Source organism: Sinohyriopsis cumingii, chromosome 13, assembly GCF_028554795.1.
Source record: "Sinohyriopsis cumingii isolate HCF-2022 chromosome 13, ASM2855479v2, whole genome shotgun sequence".
Classification (NCBI taxonomy): Eukaryota; Metazoa; Mollusca; class Bivalvia; order Unionida; family Unionidae; genus Sinohyriopsis; species Sinohyriopsis cumingii.
In genome coordinates, this window is record NC_142973.1 from 46,986,514 (window position 1) to 47,001,421 (window position 14,908).

Genomic DNA, 14,908 nt, shown 5'->3' on the forward strand with positions numbered 1-14,908 from the left:
CTTGGAAGAAGGACTTATATGTGTATGTCTCATAGATTTGGGAGATTAGCTTTGAAGCAAACTGAATAGTAAATGATATCAAAAGACTGATATTTCGAAACAATACTATTTGTGCATGAAATGTACACAAGGAAATGAAATATGTACGTTTCATCTATGATATAATCTTTTCATGTGCAAGGATCTGAGTAACAGCAGCGCACTGATATCAAGCTGTCGATAAGGTAGCGGCTCGTATGCAGGACAAATATAAAGGCGGATAATGGCACGATTATTTCCCATGTGAGGCTCGTTGGTCTAGGGGTATGATTCTCGCTTTGGGTGCGAGAGGTCCCGGGTTCAAATCCCGGACGAGCCCACCATTTTGGAAATGAAAGTTAATACTCATTTTGTAGTATCCTGGTAAATGGTTGAAGCAATCTCTCGGGACAACCATGAGTGAAATATTTCATTTTCAATTATTCGTGTAAATGCAATACTTTTGACGGATTCATTTCGGAAACGCTGGTGAATTGTCATTTCTCCAAAACTTGAAATAGGTTTTCATATAGTTAGTCAAGTACAATTAATTGGAAGTTAACTTCCCAGAACCCCATTTACGACTTCAGCTTCAGAGGATGTACTGAAATTCTTGAACAAATATAACTACTGTATGGACCAGTGGATTAGCATAGTTTTTCATTGCACTCTTATCTTCCTCTGAACAAAGTTAACCTCCACACCCATACAGAAAAAGTTTGTTTTAGACATCCTTATCAAAATGTATGCTAATAATTATTTAACTTCTGCCAGTTTTGATTGCATAGTTTCATTCTTGAATTTAGAGAACCAGTTTATGTATACAAGAAAGACTAATCTTAACCACAATTACATATGTCAGAAAACACCATCGTCAGAGAAAACTAAGAGAAATAAAAAACACTTTATAGTGACACTAAGTTCCTTCTTATCCTATGCAATAATGATTAAAATTCATTAAAATCAGTTTTTCCTTTGGTCATTTGCGACAGTTTTTTTTTTGTCCTTGGAGGAAGGACTTATATTTGGGTCATTATCTTCATTATTTGGACATAATGTCGACAAGTAACTGGAGAAGAAAGCCTGGCGATGAATGTAAAAACAAAAGTAATTTGAAGTTATTCTGTCTTCTTGTTCTGAAGCAAATTGAATAGTTTAATGATGACGAAAGACTAAGATTTTGAAACTTTACTAGTTGTGTATGAAATGTACTCATTCTCAAAAAGGAGCATGCCCATCAAGATATATAGACGGAATAAAGCTATCGGTCAATCGATAGATTGATATATAGATATATATTTCATCATTCCAACGAAGGAAAATACCCATCAAGAGAATCAAAATACTTGAACAGGCAATACAATAGACATATAGGCAGACAAACAGGCAGACAGGTTTACAATGGATTGAGATTGAAGCAGACATACAGTTATACATAGAGACAGACAGATAGATGCGAATGAATCTATGTACCATAATGGTCCCGCAGAATGTTCATTAAAAGTAAATAAATTAAATGCCTTTTGGTTTCCTCTGCATTCTCTTTATACAGTTTAAACAATACATCACATAAAACATGGTTTACGCATCATATGAACTATATTTTTAACTTTACAATTTTGATTTTGTTTTAACGTTAATTGCTAGGTCTGAATTAATTAGAAACATTCACCACTTACTACCATTCGATTTACACTTTTAAAAACCAGGCTTGTCGATACTCGGAAGACTGGATCTCGCCCAAAATGCTCCTTATATTTTCATTTCCTTTGTAAGCTCTATTCAAAGTGTAACTTTGAAACGCATCAGGAAATTGTTGTTGCAAATCACACAAATATTCACACAAATATTCTCTTGCAAACTTTGATTCATATGCTGAACATCGATTGAAACTAACAAATAACGTAATTGTTATCTTTTGTTGTGTAAGGTTGTAAGGAATGGAAAGAAGAAAAAATAAGAACGTCGATTAAAACCAGCAAAGAACATGTGTGCGTCTGCGTGTGTGTGTGTGTGTGTGTGTGTGTGATTTGGATTTTTAACGTAGCTTTAATAATCTATCAGTCATATCGCTACGATGTCCGCAGTGCGACAGATTATAGTTATGTCTAGTACTGGGGCATCATGCCGCAGACATGTAGCATGATGTCCAACCCAGTCATATTATCCTGACACCAGGCGGACCAGTCCTAACACTAACCTCTTAATGCTGAGCGTGAAGCGAGGCAGCTGTTAGTAGCATTTTGTAAGTCTTTGGTATGACTCGACCGGGGATCAGCAAAGAACGTAATTGGTAGGTTGTGATTTTTCTTGTTGAGAATCTTTATTCTTCTTAAAACATCAAGTCTCAGTTTACCCACTTTCTTGATTTTCTAACCTATTTCACGAAAAGCAACAAGCAAACGTCATTAAATGTTGTTGATTGTTACAAATCGTGTGGGAGATATGTATTGGGAATTTGACAATGCTCCTGAACGTACGACTTATTGGAAAAGTATTTTACGTAACAATTGATGAATCTCCTTTAAAACTATTCTAGTGTCCAGATTATGTTTTAAAGAAAGTATATGATACTAATTTAAGATGATGCGCCAAAGCATATTCACGCCTGAATTTTCAATCAAGTGTTCGGTTCATTAGAAAGCGAAACCATACAAAAGGCATATGGTCAATTAAGTGTTTTATCGTTGCAGTTCAAAGATGAACAAGTAAGTCAAATTAGGAAAACTTTGATGTTCAAAAAAATTCACATTTACTCTGCGAATGTATGTCTGTCCATATAATCAGTAAGAATTAAGAATAAAATGTCTTCAGTTAGTTCGCTCTAAAATTGTAAGACATTTTCATGAAACTTGGTCTGTCCTTATTTCAAAATCAACAAATTTCATTTTACTCCCGTTCTCTTATTGTGTGTGTCTGAAGGTGATAAATACTGACTACCACTTGATCAATATCATAAGTAGGTAACATCTTCGGCTAGAGAGTTTATTCTGTTTCTCGGATTTTCAAATGCAACTGTTTCTGCTATAACTATGCATCACCACGGCTCCTGTTCATTCACTGGCTTTGTATGTAACTGCACGTGTTACATTTCCAATAAGTACCATGTTTCCGTTCTTTTAAGTGTTTTGAACGCAACTGATCGTGCAAAAATTGTGATAATCACCATGTCCTGGAAGAAGTCTTCTGCTCTTGATGAGGAGTATAATGCAGTGTATGGCTTCAGACACCATGTGCGGCCAGTGATTTCCTCCCTTTAAAGGTTTCAATTGAAATAAATAGTCGCATAATTGCGATTCGAATTCAATTGAATATATTATAATTTTCTTCCTAAGTTATGCTTTCGGTGAAAATAATATCGGTGTTTTCTCGTTGTGTATGTGACATATGTTGGGAAGTTATATTTGTAGTTGTAGATGGCTAGATGATCAACCTGTCTTGCATTTCTTTACCTTTCAGAGATCAATCTTCAGGACTTCAATCAGCCTCAGCTTTCAAAAGTTGACAACCCTATTAAGAATAAATATGCTTGATAAAGTTATATTTACAATTATACGGTGCAACATTTTGGAATTGTTATCTTCACAGAGCTGTAACAACAATAAGTCATCTTGCAGATGCGGAACGTCGATTGAAACCAAAAAAGAACATAATTGTTAGTTTTAATTTGTAAGCTTGTAAAGAATGTAAGAAAGAAAAAAAGAAGATCGACTTTAAACCAACAAAGAACGTACTTGTTACATTTGTTTTGCAAGCTTTTAAGGAATGTAAAAGAAAAAAAGAACGTGGACTGAAACCAACATAGATCGTAATTGTTATTTTTTGTTTTGTAAAGTTGTATGGAATATAAAGGAGAAAAACTAAGAACGTCGAATATAACTAACAAAAAACGAAATTGTTAGTTTTCTTTTGTTGAGAATATTTATTCTTCTTAAAACTTCAGGTCTCTGTTTAACCACTTGCTTGATTTTTCAACTTATTTCTCGAAATACATCGAACAAGCGTCATTAAATCTTGTTGATGTTGCAAAATCGTGTGGGAAATATGTGTTTGGAATTAACAATGCTCCTGAACCCATGCTTTACAGGAAAGGTATTTAACGTAACAATTGATGAATCTCCTTTAAATATATCCTAATGTCCCGATTATTCCCGTTTGCAAGTTTATTCTGTTGTATAATGTCAAATTTAGGAAATCTACTCCTTATTCCATTTCTTTTTCGTTTTAATTTTAATTGATGAATGTTGGTTGTTTTATCCAGTCAGGAAACTATTTTTCCTCCACATGGGTCCAAACGAGGAAACTATCCTCAATACACCTAACGTACAAAAATGGTAATTTATGGCCGTTGCACACTTTTCTTTCTCCAAGTATACAGTTTTAAGAGGCTGTAAGTTTGGTCAGTTTTTTCCAGGAAATCATTTGTATCTTTAAAATATGGATAGTGTTTCTGCGCCAAAGTGTTTCGATTAAAATAAATCCGCTCGGCAACACGCTCAGTCTGTCTTGAACAATCTGAAACAATGTGCCACTTGTCCGAACTTCGCTTGGCATAGTCCAGTTCTAGACCCGTTTGTGACTTTTCGGATAAATATAACAATACCTTGGTATTGAATTCGGAATACAGCAGTCGAATTCCCTTGTGTTCAGAAATCTACCTAAACATACTTTACCAAGACTTCGTCTGATTTCCATTTACTATTCAAAAATATCGTCGGACTTCCATGTTTTCGGCAAGTTTCCGTCTGACTTTTATTTACCTTTTCAAGATTCAATCCGAGTCACATTTCTGTCTCACTTCAAACTGGGTTTGTAATAGGCTGATAATATTGCAAAATCATTTCATTGTAGCTCTAATTCCAAAATGTACTGATGAAAGACATTGGTGGCATTACTTTTACTAGACTTCTTGATTGCCAGAGAACTGTTTTAGCATTAATTTTGCAACTCCCTATTTTATGATTTACTCAGGTTTGAGTTCTGGATAGAAACATCAGGTGTGCTTTTGTTTCGATAGACAGAAATGCATTTCTGCACATTCTCAGGCATACAGTTCTATGAATGCTATGGCATGCAGTTTAATACATCCTCAATGACAAAATAATTGCTTTTGATTTTGGATTCACGGGGCATCTATCAAACGAGGGACATTCTGTGTGAGAAACCCCATCTCCTGATGGAAGACTTTAAGTTGTGGCGTTGGCATACAAAACATAAGTGAGCGACAATTAGGTTACAGCGAGAAACGCTAGTACAATTTAGGACCATGCACACATTCTGAACGTAAAAGTACCCTTTCATCGACTTGCAATCAAATGAAGGCCGCCAGCGTCTGTATATATATGGCTCTTAGATCTTTCTACAAGACACATGCAAGTAGAGAAATGGTGTTCATTTCTAAGGAGGTTGTGAATCAAATAAAATCCCTCCTGAATTAGTTTGTAAGCAAGACATTAATGGACGCAATTCGCACTATTGGTACAGTTTTCCTATCCTAAAGTTTGGTGTATTGCTTAGATAAAACCTGCAATCAACTTTGCCTAATGCATCTACTGCAAATATATTTGTTTCGTTTACTATAATATTCAACGCTGGCAGCAAGATCATGTATAATACTAAAGGTTTAGTAAAGAACATGCCAAATATCTGGTACACCAGGATTTCCTGAGGAAAAACTAATGATCTGAGCTCAAATCCAAATAAAGATGTTTTCATACAAAATTAATAATCTTACTTTATAATCTACAACCATATACACAATAAGCCTTCAATATGTTATTGATAAAAAAGACATTATTCAGATAGGCCCAATCTCCTACCCGCAATTAAGGAGAAACTTCAATCACACAGTAGAAATACAGTATAGATAACAGTTTGCCTTTTTAAAAAAATGATTGTATGTTGTTTACACATATATGTATGTTTGCGTGCGTGCATGTTTGCGCATGAGGATATAGTTTATCTTTCAAACGGTGTAATTGTAGATATAACAGTATGTCGTACATTTATTCTTAATGACGTTGTAGAGTTTTGAAATTGCAGGTTGATTATAGTTCTATTTGTTGTCCTCTGAAATGTAATGAAACCCATGACAGGTTGATCATCTAAACATTTACATCTCCAATGATGACTTTCCTACATATGACATTGTGCAGGCATAAACTTTGAACTCTTGTGTGATAACGAACGAGAGATGATGATATTCTTTTATTCCTCCATTTTCTGAAGATTTTAAGACAAAAAAGAAATGCATTTAAATACATAGAATCACAAAAATAGTAGATTCGTTACTTATTGAATTATTTCCAATAGCAAACGAATAAATAAATTAAAATCATTACTAATCTAGATAGATATATATATACGATAAAACATTTGAAAATGTATCCTCACAACAAAAATGGTTTCCTACTCTCTTTGCAATCCAGTACAAGTATTTCTTTCCTTATATTTTGAGTGAGTTCTCTATTGAATCGAATATATAATATCCTTTATCTTAATGAAATACTTGGTAGATAGTCTGATCATATTTAACCATGCCTCAAATTCTAAACGTTCTGATATATCATTTAAACCACCAAGTAGTATAATCAGTATAACATCATCGATCTGATCACAGAAATCACGGTAAATCACTGGAGGCATATACGAAAATAGACTTTCCATCAAGTGGTTTCTGTCGTCTGAGGTTAAGGCACAATTCATCGAAATGTGCAAAATACGGTCATGACTCATTTTGCCACATAGGGGACACAGTCCAGGTCTTGCTTGCATTCCTCCAATACGAATTAATGTCCCATATTCCATTTTTCTGCTTGAGTCAGTGTAAGCTATTTTCCATAGATGATGCATTTTTAATCCTGGATTAATTTTTAAAAATCTACCAAATCCCTCTGATGGATTTCTGATACTCATTTCATGTTTTCTCTCCTCTAATATCTGTATTCTTGTCCCAATTAAGTTTTTCCATGTTATTTTGTCTGGAAATTTTCCAGTGAAAATAAAGTCGTTGAGATAGTCTTCTAAATCATACTTTTTTAGTACAGTATTTACATCATATATAAAAGAGTTGTAGCTATGTTGGGGGTCAAAAATAAAATTTCCAACAGCCCAGAGGAAAACCTTTTTAGCCGTTAAATTTGCTGATGTTCTACACATGCGACCAAGGAATACGAGTTTTTGCTTATCTATGCGAGCTTCCATTGATATCATCCCCAAGCACGATGTCGTAGATCCAGTAGGCGATCTTTGAGGGAAACCTTGTACTCTCCGGGCGAAATATCGTTGTATTTTCTCCATTGATTCAATGCCCTGATATGACATATTAAACCAGAGTTCTGAGCCATACAAAGCAGATGGCAATATAACTCTTTCCCAGACTTTCACAGAGACTATAGGATTCATTCCATTTGCATTTAATCCAGTTGAGTATAGTGAGTTTGTTACACGTTTAGCTTTATCGTAGGAATAGATTATACGATCATTAGTTTTCATTGATTGCGAAAAGGTAACTCCTGCATATTTCACTTTTTTTACTCTAGGAATATTCTGTGATCCCAGAGTAATTCCATTTGATGAGTACACTTCCTTTCTTTTACTAAATATCATCCAATTACTCTTGTTAGAGTTATATTTCAATTTCCACTTCTGTGCATACTGATAAGCTGTATTCACGAGTATTTGCAATCCATTCAGCGTAGAGCTTAGTAGAGTAGTGTCGTCTGCCAAAAGCATGCCAGGTATGTTCATCTGATTCACTGTTATCCCGCAATTAGTCATTACTAGCTCATTCAATAGGTCATTTATGTACACGAGAAATAAAAAAGCCGACATTACACGCCCTTGACCAACGCCTCTCCGTAATGGAAATGTGTTAGATATACATCCTCTACACGCTACACAGGCACTTGACTGTGTGTAGGAATGGGCGATTATTCTCCATATTTTTGCATTAATTCCTAATATTTTTAGTTTTTTTAATAGTCCACAATGCCACAGTCTATCGAATGCCTTTTCGTTATCCAGAAAAACAGCATATACATTAGAGTTATGATTATTAAAGTACATCAAACATTCTTGAAGAGTAAAAGCAATTGTTATCTTTTGTTGTGTAAGGTTGTAAGGAATGGAAAGAAGAAAAAATAAGAACGTCGATTAAAACCAGCAAAGAACATGTGTGCGTCTGCGTGTGTGTGTGTGTGTGTGTGTGTGTGATTTGGATTTTTAACGTAGCTTTAATAATCTATCAGTCATATCGCTACGATGTCCGCAGTGCGACAGATTATAGTTATGTCTAGTACTGGGGCATCATGCCGCAGACATGTAGCATGATGTCCAACCCAGTCATATTATCCTGACACCAGGCGGACCAGTCCTAACACTAACCTCTTAATGCTGAGCGTGAAGCGAGGCAGCTGTTAGTAGCATTTTGTAAGTCTTTGGTATGACTCGACCGGGGATCAGCAAAGAACGTAATTGGTAGGTTGTGATTTTTCTTGTTGAGAATCTTTATTCTTCTTAAAACATCAAGTCTCAGTTTACCCACTTTCTTGATTTTCTAACCTATTTCACGAAAAGCAACAAGCAAACGTCATTAAATGTTGTTGATTGTTACAAATCGTGTGGGAGATATGTATTGGGAATTTGACAATGCTCCTGAACGTACGACTTATTGGAAAAGTATTTTACGTAACAATTGATGAATCTCCTTTAAAACTATTCTAGTGTCCAGATTATGTTTTAAAGAAAGTATATGATACTAATTTAAGATGATGCGCCAAAGCATATTCACGCCTGAATTTTCAATCAAGTGTTCGGTTCATTAGAAAGCGAAACCATACAAAAGGCATATGGTCAATTAAGTGTTTTATCGTTGCAGTTCAAAGATGAACAAGTAAGTCAAATTAGGAAAACTTTGATGTTCAAAAAAATTCACATTTACTCTGCGAATGTATGTCTGTCCATATAATCAGTAAGAATTAAGAATAAAATGTCTTCAGTTAGTTCGCTCTAAAATTGTAAGACATTTTCATGAAACTTGGTCTGTCCTTATTTCAAAATCAACAAATTTCATTTTACTCCCGTTCTCTTATTGTGTGTGTCTGAAGGTGATAAATACTGACTACCACTTGATCAATATCATAAGTAGGTAACATCTTCGGCTAGAGAGTTTATTCTGTTTCTCGGATTTTCAAATGCAACTGTTTCTGCTATAACTATGCATCACCACGGCTCCTGTTCATTCACTGGCTTTGTATGTAACTGCACGTGTTACATTTCCAATAAGTACCATGTTTCCGTTCTTTTAAGTGTTTTGAACGCAACTGATCGTGCAAAAATTGTGATAATCACCATGTCCTGGAAGAAGTCTTCTGCTCTTGATGAGGAGTATAATGCAGTGTATGGCTTCAGACACCATGTGCGGCCAGTGATTTCCTCCCTTTAAAGGTTTCAATTGAAATAAATAGTCGCATAATTGCGATTCGAATTCAATTGAATATATTATAATTTTCTTCCTAAGTTATGCTTTCGGTGAAAATAATATCGGTGTTTTCTCATTGTGTATGTGACATATGTTGGGAAGTTATATTTGTAGTTGTAGATGGCTAGATGATCAACCTGTCTTGCATTTCTTTACCTTTCAGAGATCAATCTTCAGGACTTCAATCAGCCTCAGCTTTCAAAAGTTGACAACCCTATTAAGAATAAATATGCTTGATAAAGTTATATTTACAATTATACGGTGCAACATTTTGGAATTGTTATCTTCACAGAGCTGTAACAACAATAAGTAATCTTGCAGATGCGGAACGTCGATTGAAACCAAAAAAGAACATAATTGTTAGTTTTAATTTGTAAGCTTGTAAAGAATGTAAGAAAGAAAAAAAGAAGATCGACTTTAAACCAACAAAGAACGTACTTGTTACATTTGTTTTGCAAGCTTTTAAGGAATGTAAAAGAAAAAAAGAACGTGGACTGAAACCAACATAGATCGTAATTGTTATTTTTTGTTTTGTAAAGTTGTATGGAATATAAAGGAGAAAAACTAAGAACGTCGAATATAACTAACAAAAAACGAAATTGTTAGTTTTGTTTTGTTGAGAATATTTATTCTTCTTAAAACTTCAGGTCTCTGTTTAACCACTTGCTTGATTTTTCAACTTATTTCTCGAAATACATCGAACAAGCGTCATTAAATCTTGTTGATGTTGCAAAATCGTGTGGGAAATATGTGTTTGGAATTAACAATGCTCCTGAACCCATGCCTTACAGGAAAGGTATTTAACGTAACAATTGATGAATCTCCTTTAAATATATCCTAATGTCCCGATTATTCCCGTTTGCAAGTTTATTCTGTTGTATAATGTCAAATTTAGGAAATCTACTCCTTATTCCATTTCTTTTTCGTTTTAATTTTAATTGATGAATGTTGGTTGTTTTATCCAGTCAGGAAACTATTTTTCCTCCACATGGGTCCAAACGAGGAAACTATCCTCAATACACCTAACGTACAAAAATGGTAATTTATGGCCGTTGCACACTTTTCTTTCTCCAAGTATACAGTTTTAAGAGGCTGTAAGTTTGGTCAGTTTTTTCCAGGAAATCATTTGTATCTTTAAAATATGGATAGTGTTTCTGCGCCAAAGTGTTTCGATTAAAATAAATCCGCTCGGCAACACGCTCAGTCTGTCTTGAACAATCTGAAACAATGTGCCACTTGTCCGAACTTCGCTTGGCATAGTCCAGTTCTAGACCCGTTTGTGACTTTTCGGATAAATATAACAATACCTTGGTATTGAATTCGGAATACAGCAGTCGAATTCCCTTGTGTTCAGAAATCTACCTAAACATACTTTACCAAGACTTCGTCTGATTTCCATTTACTATTCAAAAATATCGTCTGACTTCCATGTTTTCGGCAAGTTTCCGTCTGACTTTTATTTACCTTTTCAAGATTCAATCCGAGTCACATTTCTGTCTCACTTCAAACTGGGTTTGTAATAGGCTGATAATATTGCAAAATCATTTCGTTGTAGCTCTAATTCCAAAATGTACTGATGAAAGACATTGGTGGCATTACTTTTACTAGACTTCTTGATTGCCAGAGAACTGTTTTAGCATTAATTTTGCAACTCCCTATTTTATGATTTACTCAGGTTTGAGTTCTGGATAGAAACATCAGGTGTGCTTTTGTTTCGATAGACAGAAATGCATTTCTGCACATTCTCAGGCATACAGTTCTATGAATGCTATGGCATGCAGTTTAATACATCCTCAATGACAAAATAATTGCTTTTGATTTTGGATTCACGGGGCATCTATCAAACGAGGGACATTCTGTGTGAGAAACCCCATCTCCTGATGGAAGACTTTAAGTTGTGGCGTTGGCATACAAAACATAAGTGAGCGACAATTAGGTTACAGCGAGAAACGCTAGTACAATTTAGGACCATGCACACATTCTGAACGTAAAAGTACCCTTTCATCGACTTGCAATCAAATGAAGGCCGCCAGCGTCTGTATATATATGGCTCTTAGATCTTTCTACAAGACACATGCAAGTAGAGAAATGGTGTTCATTTCTAAGGAGGTTGTGAATCAAATAAAATCCCTCCTGAATTAGTTTGTAAGCAAGACATTAATGGACGCAATTCGCACTATTGGTACAGTTTTCCTATCCTAAAGTTTGGTGTATTGCTTAGATAAAACCTGCAATCAACTTTGCCTAATGCATCTACTGCAAATATATTTGTTTCGTTTACTATAATATTCAACGCTGGCAGCAAGATCATGTATAATACTAAAGGTTTAGTAAAGAACATGCCAAATATCTGGTACACCAGGATTTCCTGAGGAAAAACTAATGATCTGAGCTCAAATCCAAATAAAGATGTTTTCATACAAAATTAATAATCTTACTTTATAATCTACAACCATATACACAATAAGCCTTCAATATGTTATTGATAAAAAAGACATTATTCAGATAGGCCCAATCTCCTACCCGCAATTAAGGAGAAACTTCAATCACACAGTAGAAATACAGTATAGATAACAGTTTGCCTTTTAAAAAAAATGATTGTATGTTGTTTACACATATATGTATGTTTGCGTGCGTGCATGTTTGCGCATGAGGATATAGTTTATCTTTCAAACGGTGTAATTGTAGATATAACAGTATGTCGTACATTTATTCTTAATGACGTTGTAGAGTTTTGAAATTGCAGGCTGATTATAGTTATATTTGTTGTCCTCTGAAATGTAATGAAACCCATGACAGGTTGATCATCTAAACATTTACATCTCCAATGATGACTTTCCTACATATGACATTGTGCAGGCATAAACTTTGAACTCTTGTGTGATAACGAACGAGAGAGAGAGAGAGAGAGAGAGAGAGAGAGAGAGAGAGAGAGAGAGAGAGAGAGTGCGAGGGAGAGAGATGGAGAGAGAGAGAGGGAGAGAGAGAGGTCAATGATCGTTTGATACAGTAATCTGTAAATAACACAAAAACATTGTGAATAGGAACTTAGTATCATTCCTTTCAGTCTGGATTTGAAATCAGTTCAATGAAATTCGAGTCAAAGTTGGCTGGAGAAGGTCAAACGTGAAACGAGGTTTACAGACAGACATAAATGTTGAAATAAATTGAAGACATCTCTAAAAGAGTATTCTAGTGTCATAAAGTAAATGATAGTAACACGTTCAGTACACTGAAATGTTCTTGTGTTAAAATAATTAAGGGCGATAGGCATCGTCATCCGGATTTAAAGATTAACCTCTGACTGAAAAATGAAGGTTATTACGCTCTTCCTACAGTTCCAATTAGAAACTCCTTATAGACAAGATAAGGATCTGTCCCACTGTAATGGAAAGCTGTTTTGCACCAACATCCATGTTTTTTTCCGGGAAGCGAGGGACACTCAGTGTGAGACATCCAAGCTTCTGATTCAAGGACTGTTCCGATTTCAGTTGTGGAGTTGGAATAAAACACAAAAGTGAGCGAAAATTAGACTAGGGCAAAAAAGAGTTATTACAAATATTGGATTATGCAAACATTCTAAAACTATATAAAAAAAATTTGCATCGGCCGCGAATCGAACCCGGGCCGCCCGCGTGGCAGGCGAGCATTCTACCACTGAACCACCGATGCACATTATTCCCTTGCTTCGTAAGGGCCTATCTCCCCACCGTGTCTTTACCTTAACTACCTAATATCATTTACATGTCTGTGTCATCTAATTCAGTAGGCGTTGATTTATTGATTGACTGCCTATGGGGTTACAATGCATGCTGTTAGAATAAACCGACACAACACATCTCTTTATTTGATTCTGAAACGGCGTAGATTACTTGGATTGAAGCACTTTCTAAATTGGAGACAGCCACATGATTTCTCACTTGCTAGTCTCTTCAAAGGTCTTGTCTGCTTGAATTTCATCTCACATCTATCCACAAGATGCATTTTAGTAGAAAACGGTATTCGTTTTCAAGGAGGTTGTAAATAGAACAAAGTCTATCCGGAATTGGTTTTTAAGCAAAATATTGATGGACGAATTCATAATATTTGTACAGATTTCCTATCATATCTTTAACGAAAGATGAATGTGCTGCTTAGAGAGAACCTAAAACGAACCTTGCCTAATCCACCTACTGGAATTATCTTTTTTGTTGTTGTGAAAATCAACTGTCAAATTAATGGTATGACCGTCGACTAGAATGGCAAATTTGGCTTCCATCGACATACATCAGCATGCATTCATCTTTATGCATAATGCAAGTGTCAAACGGGGACGCCGGCGAATGGAGAATGCTGTTTGATCAACGAATTGTCCAAGGGTCTATCGGCAGCAATTAATATTATGTAGATCTGAAACTCTTGATTATTATCAACAGTAAAATTCAGATGAGTTGGATTTCATTTAGAAGCATGCAAATAAAATATCATTTTAATTCTAAATATGTCTTCGTCATCGGAAATCGACTTTATCTTAAAGCATGTTAGTCTAAACAAAGTCAACTAATTACTTTTCATTTGTTACCCACAACAACAATCAGCTTGATTGCATAGTTTCGGTCTTGAATTTAGAGAACCAGTCTGTGTATACAACAATGAATAATGTCATCCATAAATTACATATATTACAAAACACCCTCTTCAGAGAAAACTAAGAGAGAAAAAGAAAACACTTTATAGGAACATTAAGTTCCTTCCTATCATCTGGTCTTAAATGATGGAAAGATTATTAAAATTCATTAAATTTAGTTTGATCATGGGTCATTTGCGACAGTTTTTTCTCCTTGGAAGAAGGACTTATATGTGTATGTCTCATAGATTTGGGAGATTAGCTTTGAAGCAAACTGAATAGTAAATGATATCAAAAGACTGATATTTCGAAACAATACTATTTGTGCATGAAATGTACACAAGGAAATGAAATATGTACGTTTCATCTATGATATAATCTTTTCATGTGCAAGGATCTGAGTAACAGCAGCGCACTGATATCAAGCTGTCGATAAGGTAGCGGCTCGTATGCAGGACAAATATAAAGGCGGATAATGGCACGATTATTTCCCATGTGAGGCTCGTTGGTCTAGGGGTATGATTCTCGCTTTGGGTGCGAGAGGTCCCGGGTTCAAATCCCGGACGAGCCCACCATTTTGGAAATGAAAGTTAATACTCATTTTGTAGTATCCTGGTAAATGGTTGAAGCAATCTCTCGGGACAGCCATGAGTGAAATATTTCATTTTCAATTATTCGTGTAAATGCAATACTTTTGACGGATTCATTTCGGAAACGCTGGTGAATTGTCATTTCTCCAAAACTTGAAATAGGTTTTCATATAGTTAGTCAAGTACAATTAATTGGAAGTTAACTTCCCAGAA

At 35.2% G+C, this 14,908-nt stretch overlaps 3 non-coding genes across 3 annotated transcripts; 2 read left to right on the forward strand and 1 right to left on the reverse strand.

Moving 5' to 3' along the window:
• The first annotated feature begins 286 nt into the window (after nucleotides 1-286).
• Trnap-ugg (transfer RNA proline (anticodon UGG)) lies at nucleotides 287-358 on the forward strand. Its single transcript has one exon. It is a non-coding gene; the product is annotated as a tRNA-Pro (tRNA).
• A 12,742-nt stretch (nucleotides 359-13,100) lies between these two features.
• On the reverse strand, nucleotides 13,101-13,171 carry Trnag-gcc (transfer RNA glycine (anticodon GCC)). The gene has a single exon. It is a non-coding gene; the product is annotated as a tRNA-Gly (tRNA).
• Nucleotides 13,172-14,604: 1,433 nt separating this feature from the next.
• Trnap-ugg (transfer RNA proline (anticodon UGG)) lies at nucleotides 14,605-14,676 on the forward strand. The gene has a single exon. It is a non-coding gene; the product is annotated as a tRNA-Pro (tRNA).
• Nucleotides 14,677-14,908: the final 232 nt, after the last annotated feature.